Source organism: Crocodylus porosus, unplaced genomic scaffold, assembly GCF_001723895.1.
Source record: "Crocodylus porosus isolate Cpor-Errol unplaced genomic scaffold, CroPor_comp1, whole genome shotgun sequence".
NCBI classification, from domain to species: Eukaryota; Metazoa; Chordata; order Crocodylia; family Crocodylidae; genus Crocodylus; species Crocodylus porosus.
This window is the reverse complement of record NW_017728886.1, coordinates 129,994,604-130,017,104: the sequence shown is the minus strand read 5'-3', so window position 1 is coordinate 130,017,104 and position 22,501 is coordinate 129,994,604.

The following is a 22,501-nucleotide window of genomic DNA, read 5'->3' as shown; positions in this document are numbered from 1 at the left end:
GGGGGAGGGGGGGGAGGGGGAAGAAAAGCAGAGAGCCTGATTTTTAGGCAGAGCCTGCTTTCCTGGGGTGCTGCCAAGCTACCTGCAGGACTTCCTACAGAGCCGAGGAGCTGCATGGAGCCTAGTGCTTTGCTCTGCGGCTGTAGGGGCAGCAAACTAAAACTCCTTGGAGGGGTTTTAGTTTGCTGCACCCCAAGTCTTTTAAGGTGCATTGCACCACCAAATTTCCTACAGCAGCTGGAATTAATGCGTAATGCACTACCAAGGCTTGCAAACACTGACACCATTAAAGCGGTGCAAAAGCATTTAGCCTGCTTTAAAGTGTCATACACACCTGCCCATGTAGATAATGAATCCATGGGACTGAAATCCAGTCTCACTTACTCTGGTGAATACAAAACGTGACTCCAGTGAAGTCAGTGAATTTCACTGTAGTGTAAATCAAAAGGCCTTGCCAATGAGCCAAAATAGGTCTCTTCACCTTCAGCAGCTGCAATGTGCTTATTCAGGGAATGATTGGCATTATATAAATGCTGCGCAAGAATGAGCTGGAGGGTCAAGTGTTTCATTTTTAACTGGTCTACCAATGTAGCTACATATTTACAATGTGCCAGTGTCTGTGTTATCTAGGTGCCTTGTGTTTGAATAATGTTTACTAGAATAACAACATTGTATTTGTATCATTGTCACATACTTGAAAAAGAAAACCAAGTATTTTCGAGGGCTACAGAGGGGCAGTAAACATTTTTTTTCTTGGAGTCTTCTACAAACCCCCATTTTATCTGCTATGAGAATTAAAGCTGTTAAAATTACAAGAAGGCCTAGAGCCAAACAAATCACAACACAGACCAGGTTTGCTAAAAGCCTCCAAGCAAGTTCAAAGTCAATTTAAGGTTTACCTGTCAGTTGTGCAGAGCCTAATACAACCCTACTTTTTGGTTTAATTTCAATCTGTGGCCAGATATGTTTGCAGTGGCAACTGAAATTCTTTTAGATGCTGGCGACTACATTCAAACTTACAATGAAACAGAGATTTAGACTCTTAGTTCAATAATGGTACTGGACTCAATGGGAATCATTCATATTGTTCCAGGAAAATCAAAAATATGGCCAGGGTAGTAAAAACATACAGAAGTCAAATCCAAGGTAATTTAAAGTTTCTCATGAAATATTTCCTTGACCATCCAAACTGTTCCGTCTGTGTATTACATGTATGTGATTGATTTAAATGTCTTACAATGAGGGTATCTTACATGTACAACAAGACATTTGTGCTCATTTCACAGGGCAAAACTCTACTCCACAACTTTTAGCTCTATTACCTACCTCAATTTTCTTTTCATACACAGAACTTCCATTCAGCCATTCTGCACATTGAGAATCTGGTTTTCATAGCAATAAGCTGGCAATAAGGATTCATGCTTTGCTTTTTAAACATGAGAGAAGCATTTTACTATCCTACACATAACACAAGACCAGCTCAAAAGAACCCGCCTACTTTGGCAGCTATTGTGAGAAACAATTGCAAAATTCTCATGGTCACTCTACTGCACTCTGGTTTTCTCTTCAGTCAGCATAGGTGCCAACTACAAAACCAGGGTAAGGAAAACACAATGTTGCCTTAGGGTCCTAAGCATGTTAGATGGTCAGATTGATAGCTGATTTTAGAAGGTTATACATAGTACAGTAATAATATGCCTACATAACATACAGGGATATGTTACAAACTGGCATGACTGGCTAAACTGCAGTGCTGCAGAGAAGGACCAGGGGATGACAGTCATAGGTGGTGCAAGACTTGGGGCTAATAGGGCTTGGCACCCCCAAACATGGGCAGTGGTAGAGCTGCAAGTCAGACTGGCCACAGGCTTCTGATGTCTACAGCACGGGTGGGGAGGGAGTGGGGCTGGGGCAGGCACTACATAGCCAGCAGGCTGTGGGACCGAGTCATGAGTGGTTCATCCAGGGGTGTGGCTCCTGCTGCTACACACACCCGAAGAAGACAAGGGGGGGTGCCTCCAGATCTGTGCATGGGGTGGGCTATGACTGCAGCTGCAGGCTGGGGCTGGGGCTGTGCCAAGTTCTTCCCAGTGGGGATGGGGCAGGGCCAGGCTATGCTGGAAGGGGGGGCTATGGGGGAGGCTTCAGCCACCCCAAAATTCACCATATGCCCCCAACCCTCCCTCCCAGCTGCCCCGAGCACAGTTGGGCCCAGCCCCCCACTACCAGGAACAGCCCAGCACAGCCCTGGCCCCGGCCCGCAGCTGCAGCCCACCCCACCCCATGCACAGATATGGGGGCACATGCCCCCTTTGGCCTCCTGGGGAGCTTGCAGTACTGGGAGCTGCCACCCCCTCCCCATGCCAGGTGCCCCCTCAGACAAACCACTCGCAGCTCCATCCCATGCCTACCCCTGCCCCAGGGCCTCTCCGTCCCCCCACCCCTTCCTCACAAACTTACCTGCTGGGGAGTACACGCACATGCATGCCCTCATACACTCAGCCTCTGCCCCCCAAAATAATGTTTTCTCCCTCCACCTATCATAAGATAAATATGAACCAACAATGTACTCATGTTGTGAATAAAAACCCAGCAGCATACTGGGTGATACTAACAGGAGTTTCACTTGCAAATCAAGGTAAGCGATTCTTCCACACTATTCAGCACTGGTGAGGTCTCACCCAAAGTACTATGTCCAATTCTGGACCTCACACTTCAAGAAAGATGTGGACAGTTTCGACACAGTCCAGCACAGAGCAACAAAAAAAAGTTAGGGGCTTGGAAGGGAAGATGCTTGAGGAAAGCCTGAAAGAACTAGGGTTGTTTAGTTTGAAGAAGAGAAAACTGGGGGGGTGGGGGCAGGGGGCAGCATTAATAACAGTCTTCAAATACCAGAAAGGTGACTACAGAGACGCCTTCTCTCTGTGTCCATAAGGGACAGGATTAGGAGCAATGGCCTCAAACTTTAGCCAGGGAAACTTTAGGTTGGAGATCAGGCAGAATTTTCTGGTTATAAGGGTGGTCAAGCATTAGAAGAGGCTACCTAGGGAAACGGTGGAATCTCCATTCTTGAAAGTTTTCAAGAGCAGGTTGGACAGACACTTGGCTGAGATGGTTTAATCAGAGATGATTCTGCCTTGAGCAAGGTGCTGGACTAGGTGACTTTGTGAGGTCTCTTCCTGTAAGAAATGTTTTTACCTAAGCTTTATAATATGTATTAGCCTAACTTGACTCATATAAAAATATTGGCTTATAAAGTAGCACTTTTGAACAAAAGAAAAAAAAAATCAAGGCAGCTTTTTTGTTTTACTTCAATAGCTAAAATAACAATCTATTTACTATCTTATAGTTAAAACATAAATCATATTTGGGGGGGGTTTGGCTGCTTATTTTATACTTTTCTGTAATTACTGCAGTTGAATGTTCATATTGATTTCCCTGCTTTTTTCATGATAAACTTAGTGCATTATAAATAATTTATGATGAGTTTGTTTTGATGCTTAAAAAACTGACACAGGATGAATACAAATAAAGGATCTTTTCCTTTAAGTATTTCAATCTGCATCCAAAATAAAAAACAATAAAATAATGATGAGAATTATAACTATTATGAGTGGGTCTAATTTTCTCTAGACATAAAGTTATATGAGCTATATATTTGGATGGGGATGGACCCACCCCTGGCAGACTAGATAGCTCTGAAAGTTCCTTGCAGTTTACTTTTCAGATTCTGATGGATATGAAACAGGAAGGAAAGTTCAGAATTTATTGCTGCCAATAAGTAACATTTACATAGTGCTGTTTGTCCTGTAAGTGCTTTATAAACATCAGTGTCCAGATCCTACGAGGTTTTGAAAACTTTTACTTTCCGACCACAAACAAGTAATTATCAGAATGTCTCTTGAAGTACATATTTTACAGGAATTCTCAGATATCTGAAAGGGAATTTGCCCAAATATAGAGATACAGTCAGGGACAAAGCCAAGATGAGTACTCATGAGCTCTGGACTCTGCTTTCTGCACTCCAATTTGACTAGGCCATCAGTTCTTCCTTTGTCCCATATCACCCCTGCTTTTGTTCAATATTGGTTCTTATGACAGCCTGTTATTGTGTTTTCCATCTGCAGATGGATCATAGTGTCTTCTTAAGCTTTAGAGAAAGCCTAGTTCCATTGTTGTAGTTGCTACTATTTTTTGTACTTTTGTGGTGCTAGGTAGTGCTTGGTGATATAGTCATGGACAACCACTCTATTATTGTAGTCCTGGTGCTGTGGTACAAACACAATTGTTACACTGTACAAACGTATTGTTCCTGAGGAACAGATCTCTTTAGGACAGCAAGGTTTGTCTACATTGCTTCAACTCCCAACTGCAGCACTGAGAAAGCAGAGTCCCATATATCCTCTGCCATTCTGCATGTTCTAAACCCAACGATGAGGCAGTAAAGCTGCCCTCCCCACCCCATTGTTATTCCTCCAGACCTGTGTTTGAGGGCAACTGCAGAGGGCATCCTCCAGGTGGTTTCCACTGCCTCATTTCAAGGTTGGCACATGTAAAAGAGGAGATGTTGAGCAGTGGTATGCCTCTCAGTGGTGATCTCCAGGATTTTGCAGAAGCTGTACAGACAGGCCCCAAGTCCTGAAGGATGCACTGGCTCCCAGGTGTGCTAAGCACAATCCACGGAGGAGTCTAACAAATCCTTTTCACTTGCCCAGCCTTTTAAAGGGAGCCAGTCAACACTTGGGTCTCTATGTCTCTCTATGACAACACAATCAATTAAAGTGAACCTGGAGGCAGTTTGATGCCAGTAAGTATGTACATTCTTAAATGCATATCAAAACTGCAGCCACCACACATTCTGTAAGCAAAACCAAGCTAGCTCTAAGTTAGCTAGTGCAGGGTCTGCTAGCAGTGTAGCTGCCAGAGTAGGGGCTTAGTGAGGGCTAGCCAAGCATGTACCCAAAAATCACAGTTGAGTTTTGCATCCCACAATAAGTTCTGTGGCTGCAGCTGGACTGCTCGGGTCACCCAAGACGGCTAGCATAAAACCAGCGTGGGGGTGTATTAATAAAACAGAATCCTACAATGTAGACACATGCTTAGACAGTAAGGTTTTTTTGAAGCAGGGACCATCTCTATCCCTGAAGAGCATGTACACTTCCTCAGACAAGGATATTCTAGCTTCCAAACAAGGTGTGAGGTGTTATCACAATGCAGTTACTACAGGTTATTATGACAGCATTTCAAAACTCTTCCAAACTCATGATTTCACATGCATCTAATGAGAAACCAGAGGTTAAGCAGTTTCAACTGTATTTCAGTTTGAAAGTCACTGGAACCTTAAACCAAACATCTTCAAGAAATGCAAACCCAGGCAATTCAAACAAAACCCTTTGCAAACCACAACTGCAAGGTCTTGCACAGTTCCTATATATAGGATCTTCCTTCTCTTGTCACTTGTATTCTAATGTGCTCTTCCCATTCTATTTTCCCCCTTGGATTTTGTTCTTGAAATAATTCTCTCTTCCTACAGGTTCACCATTCATCCATCACTCCCTACCTACCCTCTTACAAATGCCATAAAAAGGGATTTAGGTCTAATTTGCTGAAATTATGGGTACAGCAGCATTTAGCACAAAGTACAAACAAACAAATTACAAGGTGGAAAAGGCATTTTTTGACTAATTTTAACTAAATGGACTTATTTATTTTGCTTTTTCTCCTTTAGTTCATACACCACCCCCCTCTCTATCCAATTTTTGGGCCCATGTCAGGACTGCTAAGAAACATAGCTGAGACAAGAGCTAAAAAGCATGCCATCCGGCAAAGGGAACTGAAACAAAAAGCCATATCTGCACTTCATGGAAATCTGAATTGGTCCATTTTACACACACACACTCACGCACACACTTCTGTTAGTCTGTAAGGTGCAAATCTACCCTGTCTTCTACTTGGTCTATTTAGGACAATTGTCCCACATCATTTTATACCAGCTAAAGAAATGGTCATACTGTATTATTTTTGTCTCCCTTTCCTTCCCCGCACCTTCCTTTGACATGCAATTTTCAGCTCTGTTTAAGCTGAAACATTTTTGGAGAAGGTTTTACAAAGGTCAAACAGCAAAAAGAAAAAAAACCACTTGTTAAAACAACAAGGAATCAATCTGAGGTGAAACCAGCAGACCAATGTGCAGCAAGAGAGTGCAAGAGTATGTGTGACTAAGAATGTGAGAACATGCCAGGAAATGTAATTTGGCCACTAACAAAGATAATATATGCACACTGTATAATGTGGGGGAGAGCTCACTTCAAACTCCCTGTTTTCAGTTGTACCTACACTCAATTTTCTATTTGAGTTTCTACTCCCTTTTTAAAATTATTTTCATTGTAAGCATTTGTAGTTTCCCCTACCCTGTTCAGTCCAATGCAATGCAAATAAAAAAGTTTGTTTGAAACCAGGAACATGGAGAGTATGGCATTTAAGTGCCGTGTAGAAAACTAGCATCAAACTGCAACTGAGAACAAAATCACAAACAAGTGCCTCCTACTGTTCATGTACATGGTCAAAACTCACACAGACTCCAACGGGGGAAGACCCAGTCCTGAAATCATGTTCCCTTATTCTCAGCATCCTCCCCATTGAAGGATTGAAGTGTCCCCATTGAATGGTTTCTACTCAATAAGTGCTTAGGTTTGTTACAACAGAGTTGACATTGCACATGTCAGGGGTAATTTAAAGATAAGCATTTTGTCCAGCTGTTGCAGGTGCTGTTAGTCCTTCGTTCCCCTAAGTCCAAAACTATGAGGGGCTGATACTGAATACTGACACATGGGCTAAGTACAGACAGTCATAAAGCCTTAGGCTGAATGGATTCAAACTAGGCAGCTTCCTCTAAGTTGTGTAGGCTGAACCAATAATCAACTGCACTGTCATTCGGCTTTTAATTAGGAAAGGCAGAGGGAGGTCTGCACTGACCCAGGCCAGTAGGCACGGGGTGCTAGAGCACATCTGCCAGCCTGCTGGCCATTGCCAGTCCCCATACCACAGGGGGTTGAGGAGCCCACCTCGGGTGCTGGCCCACCTTGGGGGAGTCTCCCCCTCAGGATGTTCCTCAAGCTTGGGTTCCCCAGCCCAGGCAACCCTGGGAGCCCACTCCCCCCTCCCCTTCCCAGATGCTGGCTGCTTCAGCTGCTGCCACAGGAGCAGGGAAAAGAAATCCTCCTGCCCATGCGGCCCAGCATGGGGGCACTGGGGAACCCCCACCTTGGGGGGCTTCTCCTTACCCCAGCCCAGGGTCCCCTAAGCTCCAGGCATCCCCAGGATCTGAAGGGAATTTTTCCCAGCCCCATCTGCTGGAGTCTCAGGGATAGCCCAGGAAGTAAAGGGAAATTCCTGCCTGAGACTCACAGCAACTAAGGAAAAACCAGCTGTGGAAGAGCAGGAAAAGTTCTCTCTACTTCCTGAAACTCACAGGGGCTGAGCAAGTTTCTATAGCAAGGTTGGGGAGGGGATTAATTCCCCTTCGCTCTCTGGGCTGCCAGGGGATGGGAGACCCTCAGCCAAGGTCAGCTTCCCAGTGCAGGGGCTCCCTGATGGCCCCATGCTGGGCTGCAGGGGCAGACACTCAGCTGGGAGGACTTCGTCTCCATCCCTCCTGTAGCAGCAGTTGAAGCAAATCATCAGCTGGGAAGAGGGAGGGGAGAGGGCTACCAGGGTCTGAAAACCATGCACTATGGGGGCTTTCCCTCCCCCTATGCGCCGTGTAGACCCTGGCTAGGGGGGCTGGAGGTCTGTTCCCCTGCCCCACCCCCACCCTGGCTGACAGAAACAGGTAGGAAGCAGGCTAAGGAGTAGAGGAGTGAGGGAATCCCTGCTCCACTGGAGCAGGTAGCATAGCCCAGGGCTGCAAAGTATCCTGGGATTTTAGAGGATTGGGAGTAAACTTGAACCAGGAAGGGATCTGGGACGAAAATTCCATAAGCTGGTTTGACCTAAACCAGTTAAGTCTGATGCTACGCCCAACCAGGTTTATCTTAAAAGTCATGCATTAAACTTCTGTTCTGCTACAGGTTTAAACCAGTTTCTGATCACTTAAACCAGTTTATTTATAACTTCTGTCCCTAGTCCATGGGAACTCCCCAGGATAAGAGCCATGTAAGCAGCCTTATGACTTCTGACTTCTCCTTTCCTCAGCTTTGCCCCCTATAAAACAGGCAGGAGAGGGGTGCACTTTACAGATTAACTGAATAATAAGGTGCACCTCCACTCTGCCTTCTGCCTGACCACAGACTAAGCACTATAACTCTTCCTCCTGTAAAACATGCAAAAGTACATGCATACCAACAAACACCCACCTACTCACAGCATATATATACACTTCATAAGCGTATTATAAAACTAAAGTCTTTGAATTCCCCTAACAAAAGGCACTTCAGGTGGAGTGTCTGTTGTTAGGATTCACATTCACAAAATTAAAAATCACATTTAAAGAGGGGAAAAAAAGAGGAAAGTGCATGAAAACTACTAGACAAATCCAACATCTCAGAACAGAACACAGAAGACTATAACCATGACTCTTCCTCTCTCTCCTCCCACCAACACCAAAGAGGATCTATTTCTGTTAAAACAAAGTATTATGTAATTCAGTTATGAAATGCAAGTGTTGATGGTGGGGATTCAGGTGTCTCTGAACTAGCTCTTTCAGCATAACCAAAGCACATCATTAACATCAACAGTCACAGAAGCTGTTGTTTATGGTGGAGCTGCCTTTCACTCTGCTGTCAATCAGTTCCTCTGTAGTCTCAAGTGACACAGGCCAAGCAAGTGCACAGTATTGCTATTGTACAGGATGCATTGTATGCAGAAGTAGACTCTGCTATTTGGTGGGGGGGAAGACGGGGAGGAGGCAAAAAAGAGATTAGTTGGAGGGAATAGTGGAGAAATAGCACTGCTGAGTATGCTCGTTATTACAGTTCTAGCTCAGACAGAGAACTTTCATGGACCATTTCATGCATGTGCAGGAGACAGCATTCTCTTCTGTTTATTCACTAGGGGTTGGGGCATCCTCATGTCTTATATTATTATTCAGGGTTACTTTGCCAATTTTATTCTGCACTTTTTCATGCAAGCAAGCAAGTTAAAAAAAAACTTTCAAAACATAACACACACCAATGAAAACAGCAAATCTAATGAAAAGTGAGTCCTGTTTAAAAAAAGAAAAAAGCTTGGAAGTGATACAACTGCTGCCTTCAGAGAGATGCTATTTTCTGTAGGGGGTCGGAGGAAAAAAAGCTTAGTTTTGAACAACATGAACAACAAAAACAAGAAAACAATCATTGTGCTCTTCTCCAATTCCTCCTGTTTTATTTTAATGTTTCCAAGTCCTGATTTAATGTGAACCCAGCTTTAATAAAGGCTCATTAGGGGATTAAGAGAGATTTGAAATGGAGCCCAGTGTAGTCAGCAGAGGCAAGTTCCAAATGGCTACTCAGCAAATAAAAAGTATACCATACTGGCAGCATTTTGAGGATTCAGCCAATAAAATTAAGTTATGTTTCTAAGCACTGTTTTTTCTAGCAGTAAGTTGAAATTCTATTAGCAAACAATTTATAACTCCTGATTCACAACCCCCTCCCCCACCCATCCCCACCTCTTGTGTAATTTATTCATTTTTGGCTAAGTACAGGCATTCAAAAAGCCCAAGGCAGAATCAATCAAATCTCCACGAGTTTCTCTAAGGTGTGTAGATTGGATCAGGAAGGAAGGGAACCCACACTCACCCGGGGGGGAACACACAGATGCCTGCGGTGGCCAAAGCCAAAAGGTGTGGGGCAAACCCCCATACCTCCCAGCTTGCCAGAAATTGCCAAGGGCAGCCAAGTCAGGGCCATCCCTGATTGGCTGTCAGGCACATGCCCCCAACCTCGCTGTCAGACACAGAGCTCGGATTCCTGCCCAATCCAATCTCTCCCCAGTCCTGCCTGTGGTCCTGCTATCAGCGGCAGGGGCAGGGGCAGGGAGCAAAGTGGGATAACCACCCTGCCTTATGCCCCCCTACCCCCAGCTGCTCTGGCTGGGTTGGAGGGGCCAGGTCCACACAGTGGGGGCTACATGCCCCCCTGAGCTGTGCTGATTCGGTGGGGTAAGGTAGTGTCAGGGTTATCTTCCTTCCCCCCCCCCCCACTGCTGACAGCTGGTGGAGGGGAGCTGTAAAGAGACACTGCAGGCATCTAGGAAGAGGGGAAGCCCCCATTGTACAGCCACCCCAGTCGTGCTGGCTCAAGGAGCGGGGGGGGAGCCATGGGGCCCCATTTTCCCCCTCCCCTCCCACTGCTGACAGCTGGTGGGGTGAGGAGGTGGGGATAAAAGCTGCTCTGGCCATGTAGCCCAGGAAGTGAGGAAGCCCCCACTGCATAGACCCAACCCCTCCCAGACCCAGCTAGAACAGCTCAGGGGGGTCTGTGTAGTAGGGGTATCTTCTTTCCCCTCCCCATGCTGATGACAGCCAGTGAGGGCTGGGGCTGTGGAGAGAAGCCACACTGGGTCAGGCATACAGGAAGGGGGGAAGCCTCCATCCCTAGGGACCCCCCTAACTGTGTTGGCTAGGGGGGTGCCAGGGTGGGAACCTCAGCACTCCCACCCTTCCCACCCTGCTGCCCAGCCTGACCTGTCCTGGCTGACAGGCCAGACAGAGCTGGGGAGCAGAGGCTTTGCTGTATCAGCTCTGTGACAGCCTGAGGGTGGGATTGGTCCAGCACTTGGCCAGAACAGACAAGCATGGGCTGAGACTAGCCCACCCATCCTGCAAGGGCAGGATTACTGGGGGAGCTGCAAAAGAACATGGGATGCCGGAGAACTGTGACCTAAATTGAGTCAGGAGGGGATCTGGTACAGAAGTTCAATAGACCGGTCTAACCTAAATTGATTAAATCTGATACCACATTCATTCAGGTCTACCAGCAGTTGGCAGCTGTTAACAAGCAGAGTGCCACAGGATCAGTTCTGGGGCCAATTTGTTCACTATCTTCATCAGTGACCTGAAAGATGAGATGAAGCACACCATCAGCAAATATGCAGATGACTCCAATATGGAGGGAGTAGTAGATATGCTGGAGTGTAAGGCTAGCAGTCAGAGAGACCTTGAAAAAATCGGAGGATTGGACCAAAAGAAATCTCATGAAGTTCAATAAGGACAAATGCAAAATCCTGCACTTAGGACAGAACAATCCCATGCACTGGTACAGGCTTGGGGCTGACTGGCTAGGCAGCAGCTCTACAGAAAAGGACCTGGGGGTTACAGTGGACAGTAAGCTAAATATGAGCTAATCGTGTGCCCTTGTTGCAAAGGTGGCTGATGGTATAATGGACTGGATCAATAGGAGCACTGCCATCAGATCAAGGGAAGTGATTATTCCCCTCTATTCCACACTGGTGAGGCCACATCTGGAGTACTATGCCCAGTTTTGGGTCCTCCACTACAGAAAGGATATGGACAAACTGGAGAGAGTCCAGCAGAGGACTCTCAATGAAAATGGTTCAGGGGCTGGGGCACATGACTTCTGAGGAGAAGCTGAGGGAACCAGGCTTATCTAATTTAGAGAAGAGACAAGCAAGAGGGGATTTAATAGCAATCTTCAGTTTACCTGAAGAGTGGTTCTAAAGAGGATGGAGCTAGATTGTTCTCAGTGGTGGCAGATGAAAGAACAAGGAGCAAAGGACTCAAGTTACAGCATGGGAAGTTTAAGGTAGATATTAGGAACAATTTTCTCACTAGGAGGGTAGTAAAGCACTGGAACCGAAAACCCAGAGAGGTTGTGGAATGTCCATTCTTGGAGATTTTTAAGACCTGGCTAGACAAATCTTGGCTGAGGTGATGTACTTGAAGATGGTCCTACTTTGAGCAGGCGGTTGGACTAGATGACCTTCTAAGGTCCCTTCCAACCCTAATTTTCTGTGATTCTTAGACCAAGTTCCACCATTCTTAAATTGGTCTATGTGCACTGAATTCCTGTTCTGTTACAGATTTAGACCAGTTTCCAATCATTTATACCAGTTTGTATGTAATGTTTGTACCTAGCCTTTGTGAACATTTTTCTAGAGAATGTTGTTTCAATTCCTAGAATTACCATTAAAAGCAATTTAGTACATATGTGCAAGTGACATAAATTGGGATGAATGCACTGTGGAAGCCAAAACATTCTTACTCCTCCAAGAATCTATGGTCTCTCTGGGGGGTGAACTATCTTCTCCTGGCAGGTTTTAGATACCAGGGAACAATGGGAGTCCTGCCCTTGATCAGTTGCAGCCTATAGGCCCTGTTGCAACACGACATGGATGCCCTGTCTACTTGGGTTTCATTGGTTCATCTCATGCAATTCCTGTTTCTAGACCAACAGAGTCCCCTTCTGAAGCTTAGCTTTAGCTGAGTACATTCTCAGCCCCCATCACAATAATGTATTGGCATCTGTACTGTGTTCAAGACGCACATAAAAATGAATGCCATAAATAGCAGATAATTACTAAGTTTGTCAACTTACACTTTTAAGTTTCTGACCACTTCACAGAATACTCCTTTCTAGAGGTATTTCCAGTCAGTTGTACCCACCTGACAGGCATCTTCAATACTACCAAGGAGGACACTATTACCAGGGACTTGATTATGTTTAATAAATTGTCTGGCACTTCTCCAATATTCTGACAGCAACATGGGAGCTTTGGGACTGAGACCACATCAGTGCCATGAGACTTAACCTCTGCTAAGTCCCATCTCAGATGCCAGACTACGCTATGGTAGAATGTCTAGTCAAATCAAGCTGTCAAGTGCACTGTATCAGCAATCTCTCCTCCCTCCTAGCAGGAGTTCATTCTTGGGAACAAGACTCTAAACAAGATTTGAAAGCCATATATTTCCAAAGTAAGCTTGATACATTTTCCAAGCTCATGGCCATCCTGCCATCTCTATGACTTGCGTTCAGGCTTCTTCAGGGGAGCACAGAAGTGGGTGGGAAGCTAAAAGCAAAAATTCTCAATACCATTACAGTCTCAGGGTTTCCAAACATTTCACATGAAGTCTAATACTTCTGAAAGCAACACCCCTCTCTCTGTCATGCACACAAGCCTTCCCTTAGCTTTCACAGTACTATGCTAGGAACAAAAACAAATCCTGTGGGAGACTTGTGACCAGAGGAGATAATAGAAATTCCAAGATCAGTGCAGGTGGCTCCTAGTTTCTCTGTCTCATGCTGTGAGGTCACCACTCTGCTCCAAGAGGAGAATAGCTCCAACTTTGTCAGGCTGAAAGTCCACGGATATCTTAATTTAAATTTTCCCCACCCATGTTTTTTCTGACATATTATCAGGCCTTCTCAGGTATTAGCAGGTGAAGACAGATAGTATTTTCTGCAGTGCTTTCCAGTTGTTCTGAATCTTACAGATCTGCTTTGTTTGGTCTTATGGCCCTTTGTTCATAACCAAATAAATAATGTCAAGACCAGATCCTCAGCTCGTGCATGTCAGCACATGGCACACAAGGAAAGGTGGTATGATAATTTACATCATTGTGGATCTAGCCCAAGGAAGTCTAAGGTGCCAAGACAGCTAGCAGAGAAGAGTTTAGAATGGCCCTGATATGCCTGCATTTATCCTCCATTTTCACATTTCAGACAGCCGTTGCAAAAATATTACAAACAGCAGGACACCTTTTCCAAAGCCAAATTTAACTCTCTGAAGCTGCATTAGCCTGAAGACTACAGTATTTGCTGCCTAGAAAACAGACCGATATTGCATAGTGTTTCAACCTCAACTCATAACAGTCAGAAAGAGGGATGTTGCCACCCCACAGGGAGACAAATAATCAAATTGGACAGTTTCCAGGTTGCAGAAATCAAGAAGATCACAGCTAAGGATTCTTTATGTTACTGCATCTGGTGCAGATCATATTCATTCCTTCTATAGCACTTTTGAATTCAGTAGAATTATATCAGGGTTAATTTGGCTCTGAATGTACATGCAGAAGGAAAAACACATATTCTGAGGGTTTAGGGAATTGTGAAACACCAATGAGGAAATCAAGAATTGCAGTTGTTTAGGAGATTGCTTTCAGTGATCTGAACTCCTGTAACAATGCCCTGTTATTATAGCAACAGGGAACTATGCAAGTTTAGATCAGACTGCTACTAGCAAATATCATTGATGCTTGATTTTCTTTTGTCTTTTTTTAGCACAGACATTTGTGAATTTCAAAATCACAATGAGTAAATGCCACAGAATGCTTCTATACTGGTGGAGACATGCCAGTTGCACATATATTGCAGCTTTTGAGAGTTCCTTTTCAGAGGATTTGGTTTCAAAAAATTTCTTTTCAGATACAGTGAGACCCACTTTGGGATACTATACTGTGAATAGGTCCGGGTAACATTCTCAAATAGACCTACTCATTCCAGTGGGGGTGCTCAATGCATATATGTGGGAATAAACATACTTAAACAGGGCAATATCTGGCACATATTTTTTAATATCTTAATATTAGAATTTGTGATATTCATCTAAGAAACCATCTCTCATGAGAAACTACTGTTGTTATGGCCTCTAAGGGTACCTGAGTTAATGCAGCATTGGTATAGAGAAGTGGTCAGCTACCTACAGGATATGCAACATAAAAGCCTGCACTTTCTTCTTCTGCCCCCTCCCCTACCCCCTGGATCTATACTCTTTCTGTTGATCCACAGTAGCCTGCTAACCTTCAGGGTTAGCAGACACAGCAAGACTCATCTTTTTTTCTTTGGCTTATGAGCTATAAAAGTCTGAATGTGGAGGTGAGGACAGGGGGAAAGGAAGGGAGGGCTGGGTTAGGGAGTATGTGTTTTGTATACTTTTGATATAATTGGAATACAATGTTCCAAGAAATTCATAGATTCATAGATGCTAGGGTCGGAAGGGACCTCAACAGATCATCGAGTCCGACCCCCTGCATAAGCAGGAAAGAGTGCTGGGCCTACATTACCCCAGCACTCTTCTTCATTTTTGAAGGAACTTCTTCATTTTTGACGTAAATGATGCATTTTCAAACAAGTAAGAATAGTGCTCAGATCTTGTAATTTTTTTCAACAGAAAAACTCATAAGAAGAAACATGACCCTTTCATCATTAAAATACAGAATTTTCTGACCTCACCTGAAGCAATGAATCACATTTTGATTTGTTTTTGAATGGATTAATTCACAAAAAGCTACAGAAGTAAAAGAGCTTTGGTAATTTCTCTTCCTCTCCTGAGAATCATGTCTTGTGTTCTTAATTTTCTCTTTCAAGTGATATCGCTCATTCTTAAATGAATAGAATACATAGGAAAGGCAGAAAAATGAACTAAGCTTCAGATGATGATTAGCAAACTGATGGAATGACCAACTAAATGACAGTCTGTGAAAAGATGATTATTTTAAAACATTTAGAAGGTAATACAATTAGCTGACAGGGGCCCAATTCTCAAAACAGGGATGCCTATCTTAGGAGGCTGCAGAAATGCATTGAAAATGTACTGAAACAAAATACCCTCACAGGAATTAACAGCTAAATTCCCTTTTCCTTCCTTTGTCAGTTAACTTCATGTTTTGTGTTGCCTAATTTGTACTGTAAAATCTTCACAACTGTCTTTTCTAATTTAAAAATTAAGGCACGTTTATCAAGTTGAGATTCAGTTCTGACGGGACTTCAGAACCAATGATGTGTTTCAAAGCCAGGTCTAGACATAGCAAAGGAAAACAATGAGTTTTTTCCACAAAAAAAGGATTTGTGTTTCTCAATCAAAAGTAATAATGCTGATATTTCTCTTTAAAGAAAGGAATGAAGATCTTTTTGAAATACTGCCAGTAAATAAATACATTTAACTGTGCCAAATGCTAACTGCCCCTAAGAGACAAATTAAACAGTCCAAGTCTATTGGACTGTGCAGGGTGCACACCAGGTCAGAATCTGCCTCTACATATCTCGTAAAGAAAGTGGAGTTCTACCATGCACACTCCTCAACAAAATGCAATCAAAAGGTTTCTAGGCTGCGTGGACTCGAGTGCATCTTGAAAGGTGGGAGTAGGTAACCGGGGTGTACTGAGAAACCAGATATTCACTTGACAAAGTTTCAAGGACAAAATGCATATTCAATTCCAAACTAAACATCAAAAAATCCTGTAATCAAACTAAGCGTAAGAGGTGCCCAAGGACAGCAGATCAAAAGGCTGTTTTGCAAGAAGGTGAGTGAAGAACTGCAAATACTATAATCGGCCTACCAGGGCAAATCTATACAAGGTAAGAAGTTGAAACAAGGAAGCTATTTAAGTTAACTCAGGGTAGAAAAAAAATGTAATGCAATTGAGTAACATTTATGTCATAGACTGACCAGCCAGCTGTTCTCCTAAAGGTTCCTCAAGGGGACTTTTTAACAGGAAACACTTATCCTGTTACTGGAAAAAGGCTGAAGGACACAAGGCCTGCAAGAGCCCTTTAAGTGTAGCGTCTTTGTGGCCTGAAGAAATAGGAATTTAGACAAAAACAATGGTGGGGCAGGGAGGGCAGACGATAAGGTTACTAGGTAAAACAACTGAGAAGCAACCAGCCAAAGGAAAAGAGATAGGATATCAGGGTTCACCAACAGCCCTGCTACCAGTGTACTAAAACCAAGCAGGGCAGAAAGGACCAATGAGAGAACATTGGGCTCATGCCATGTGACAGGACAGACTGGCTGGAAGGAGAGAGACTTACCTGTAGAAGAGACTGGCGCACAGGCAAGCAGGTTTATTCAAGCCATCTGGGAAAGGATGAGGACCACCCAGGCAGGTTCCTGTGGAGCCTGGAGTAGCAGTAAGGGTTCACCCAGGGTGGGGATGATTTGAGTTCAGTTTGTTCTTTGTTTGCGACTTCCCAGATGGGCTGTGTCTTTGTTTTGTTTTGTGCTGTGGTAGAGATAATAAGTACCAGAGGACCACGTTGTGGCTGTAGGCATGGTTAGGAGGCTACACAGTGGTAGCAGAGAGGCACTCCAGGTATGGCCCAGCCAGGTGCAAGGGGGTTATAAAGAGAGAGAGGAAAGGAGAGCAATCAAGGCAGGCTGCAACCAAGGGGCCAGAGCCTGATTCTCAAGAAAAAGAGAAGCTGAAACCAAGAAGCTGGGCCAAACCAAGTGAGCTCAGGCTAGAGGACTACAGCCAGAGTTACCTGTGGGCCAAGGCTAAGAGGGCTGAAGTTTGTATAGGAAAGTGAAGGACAACTAAGAGACATCGATGAGGTGCGGGTGTTGGTGGAGGCTGGAGGCCATGAATAGAGCCCTGAAGACGTCATTAGGGCCATTAGGGTTACGAGATGTGACTACCGAGTTCAAGTCGTGCCAGCAGGGCACATGTAGTTCTGCCTGGGTACATGAGCTGTCTGCAGAAAACAGGCCAGGTTCTGTTAACAGACAGAGGGCCCAGAAACTGATCATGTCTGCTAGGTACCAAGGTAATCACTCCCAGACTCAAGGGCAGCCTCCTAATCAACCAAGAAGGAACATCAATGCATGACAGGTAAGATAAAACAAATAAAAACCCAAAAGGTCTTATACAGATAACCTGGAGTAGTGGCAGGATCAGGGTGGCCAACATGGGGCATCACAGCAGCCCTCAGGGCCGATCCTGCCACAGGCTTCAATGAAAAACCAGCTCATTCTGCTTGCAAACATACATGTACAGGCACAACCAGTTACCAAATGCATACATACATATGTAAGTAATCGTGCTAATTTAAATAGCTTCCTATTTAAGTTTCACACACACACACACATGCACTATGAGTGTCTTCCAGGTATATATCATTAGAAAGTCCTCAGGTACTTCCCAAGCATTCTTAGCAGCTCTCTTTTTATTTATGCATTTAGCTCTGGTATTTGGTAAGCTGGTCCCATTTTGTATTCCAGGCACTCTAGCCCAGGATCAACTACATCCACTGCTGGTGAACAAGTACATCTGCTGTTGCACCTCTGTGTGCCCGCAATGTGTTTGCAGCAAATAAATTCATTTTGTAGTCTAGCGTAAAATAACACTTTTAATTATGCTAGTGCATTTTTTTTTCCTTTTAGACATTTTAAATCTTCCTTTTTTTGCCTGGTGTGTGGAAGGAAGATAGAAGGAAAATGGGAAAGGAGACTCGGCTGAGTAGACCACAGAAGGAGAAGGAGCTTAGGGTGAAGAGAGGAGTTAGGCATTGTGAAGAGATGGGGGAAGACAGATGGGTTAGGTAGAAGGATCTATGACCCCTAGAACACACTCTTGCAGAGTTTGTAATGGAAAGAAGATTGCCAAATCATATCTGGAATCACATAGCTGTTAAGCCTATTGTCAAAGTGTGTACCTCATCCCTTGTGATTTGTTCTGAGCCTACGATTGTTATCAGTGACTTTATATTCACAGTGCAAATTTCTTCCTCTTCAGCTAATGAAGGTTTCAAACTCCATTGACAAACAACTAAAGAAGAATTCAGGACACTGAGAAATAATCAATAATGCCAGGCTACTTCACGAGTGTACCAAAATCCTTTTCCATAAACATAGAAGTAGCCAAATATGCACAGAGTTTCTTTGTTCATGGGGCCAAACCTCTTTCAGTCCATAATTACCACCACCACTGTCCACCCCCAAGTTCACAATCTCTAAGCTGTTACTCAGGGTCATTCTCCCATTGCTTGTCCAGGCAGTGCCTGGCTTTCTTCCCTGTCTCTGTCTTCATCCATCTCCTCTACCTCACTAACCAAACAATACACAGCAAAGCCCTTGCCCACATAGTTTAAGTTTCAAATGGCCTTGAATTACCATTATTTTGCTTTGGAGACCAGTATCATAAAGGCTTATAAAAGCTTACCTATTAGTACTGTCTTAAATGAAGGACTACAGTTAAACCCATTCACTTCAACATGGCTTAATGCATATTACATAAAGTGCTATATTATGTGAAGCATTCTGAGTAATTACTCACAAGGCATCTAAAGTTGGGTATCCAAAATTAGTGAATATTTTTACCTTAATATCTGTGCCTTATTTCCACTTTGTAAAATGGGTATAATACAACTTCACGTCACAGGGGTACTGTAAAAATAACTTAATTCATGTTCGTGAAGCACTCCGATAGGATCAGCACCATAGAGAAGGACAAGAAAAAAGCGATCACCACTTTACTTGAACGATAATAAGAAAAATGTCTAGTAAATCAGCACTGAACATATACATAATATACCCACACTGAACGGTAAGGATTAACCAAATATATTGCATAACTGCTCATTCAGGAAACACTGTCGACCTCCGCACTAAATGAGGCATCGGTTCTGCTAGAGGAAAAAATATCATATCACTCAAGCCTGTAATTATAATATACATACACAGGGAACTGCCACTTTTGCATTTCTGAATGCTTGATCCTTCACATTTCATTCTCTTAATGTAAAGCGTGTGTGCCTGTGTATGTAATTATACAGGCATGCATAACATGGAAAATATATGTTGTCATTCATGTGAAAATACTAATGGGTTGTGGTGAATTTCACTTCTACTTCACCAGTTAAAAGCTCGATATCTGATGACTCTCTGTAGCCAGCCTACAATATGTGGAGCAGTCTTCCTTCAGTTTGTGATCACAAATCCATATGATTAGCTTTCCCTGCCACCTTCCACTCCTCATTATCCTGTCCTCAGATGACAGCCTTAGGAGAAATACTCAACAGGTAAGTTGGCAGTTGGAAGGTAAAGGTAGCTAGAAACTTGTCAGAAAAATATTTGATAGAAACAATAGTGTTTGAAAGTTTTCCCTCATTTCCATTTCCTCCCACCCCATTTCCAGCCAGCTCTCATCAGAATGGCACCTGAGAAACCCCGTCAGCTCTCTTCAGATCAGAGAACACATACAATAACAGGAAAGCATAAAGGAGCTGGTACTGTTGCTGGCCATGTTACATCTGTTCTAATATGTGATTTCACTTCCCCTCTAGGGATGTCTAGCCAGGATTAGTCACAAACTTTTTCTAGGATTGCATTCACCTCTACTATTATTTAAACCACCTATTTGTTGTCTTACCTGAAAGAGAATGAACAACTATTTCAGTCAATTTACACAACTGCTACAAATACTAATATTAAAAAAACAGTATACCTACACTTTTATTTCACTGAAGATATCCAAGTGCTTTGCAGATGTCAGATGAAAGTGGGCAACAGATACGATGAGGGTATAGACTATTCATTCTGAAACAACAATTCAGTAGCGACAACATAGAAACAAGCCCTATCTTTCTTTGCTTCCATTACTGTCCTGTAACCACTGCAGATGCAGAATTGCAGCATGGAAATATAAGTTTGGGACTGAGTTAGGAAAAGCCCAAGAAAGCCTATATACTTGATCAAGGCTGCCTGCCTCGCTGTTTGAGAATCTTACAATGTGCTATTTTGTGCCTCAGGTTAGTAACCAAGCTGCATGTAACACAAAAAAATAATGAAGAACTCTTTGTGGCAAAACAAGTGGAATATTCATTACTTCCTCGGAATTTAATAATATTAATACGAACATTAATGTTTATGAATGAATGTTGAATGAAAAAGTAATGAAAGGCACTGTAAGATACACTGTAAGACACCTGTCTTGTTTACATTCTTTATGCAAAGTACTATACAATGTTGTTTGTATATACAAAGTTTACAAAATAAGAGCAACAGTTGTACTTTATCTTGGACCCATCTCTGCAAACTTGGTATGGTAATTACAGCACCACTGGGCACATCTACACGTGCCTCTTTTAAGCCGGCTTAGTCTAAAATTGCCATTTTTAAGGTGTGTCTACACATGCACACCCTTAATGCAACTTAAAAATGGTATTTTAAAGGCTATGTGAGTCTAAATTTGATACCTGCATAAAGCAGGCATAAAATTTAGGCATGAATAGCTAAAGTCACGTTAGCCTATGTGCAGACACATTAATGCACATTAACACAGTGTGTGTTAATTAAATAGACACCACGTTAATGTACATTAGTGCATCTGCGTATGAGCTAATGTGACTTATCTATTCACACCTAAGTTTAATATGCCTTAATGCGCATTAGCGTGTCCACACGTAGGCATGCACCTAAGTCACTTTAATGTGCGTTAAGTTTAGGCACACGTAAATACATGTGTAGACATGCCCACTGAAGGGCAATGACTGCATGGAAGATAGGGACAAAGCACACGGTGGAAAGAGGGGACATTTTAGCTAACCTCACCATTTCAAAAGTGACACAGAACCCTTAGGGCACAGACAGAAGTTATGTTTGTTGTATGATCGCCCCCCTGAAAGCACTCTACAGCTGTGCCATGATATATAGACATGACTGCAAAGCACTTTAAAACTGGCCAATAGCATGGCAACCTTCCTTTGATGAGGGATCACATGAAGGTGCTCCACTTTGGAGTGCCTTGGGGAACTTCTATTCCCTAGGGTCAATCTGTGGCATGAGCAGGTGCTGTCTGCAGGTAGGGAGGGGGGAGAGGGGTCATGCTGCAGGCTCAGGTTTGCCTAGATTCAGCTGTGGGGGGGAGGGGGCAGATGGATTGGCCCCCCCTGCAGTCCCTGCCTGCCCCTGCCCCCTCCCCCACTCCAGCTCAGAATTGGCCGAACCCCTCCCCTGTCACCTCTCCCTTCCTGCACATAGCACCAGAGCTCATGGGGAGCCTACATCAGCTCAGCCCTGATGAGGTAACAGGCAGACAGGCTCAATTCCCACCTCCCCCCAAAACCAACAGGCAAACATCTGTTAAGTCGGGGTGGGGGTGTTGCTCTAACTCATGGTGCTTTATGTGAAGCACCATGAGTTAGAGCAGGGACCTGCATATCTGTCAGCATTCTTAGTTTCCATCCATACAAAGAAGAAAAGATGTAGGTAAGGTATCAATCTCATTCCTAATTTTTTTGGACAGAACTGAGAAACCAAGTTATGATGCCCTGTGAGAAGAATCTCTAATGCAAAAAAAAAATGGTCGTTTTGAAGGTGAAGTAGATATTATGTTAAAAAGGCAGTTAAATCAACTCCTCCCCACATGGACCCAGAGACTCACAAAGTTTCTACCTGGTACTATTAAAGTGAAGGTATCGAAATACTCAAGACTTTTATACACTTAATTTAGACAAGTTTCCCAAGAAGCGCTGAAGGTGCTTCTCTGAACAGGGTTAGTAAATAAATTATGATAAACACCTGATGACACCAAGCTTTTCCACAGCAGAATTTCCTGGCTTCAAGGAGATCAACAAAATAATAAAAACTAGCTTTTCTGTTACTTTGGTATTGCTTCTTTTACCGAAAAATTTAGAGAACATGGAAACTGCTGCATTTTTTAAAATATAAACTATGTGCATAACCAAACTCTTTAAACTAGAAAAGAGATTTCTGTTCAAGAATTGGAGAGAAGTTGCAAATTAGTTCCAACTGTAGCCAAGCTGGTAGGTTCATCTCAGGCAAC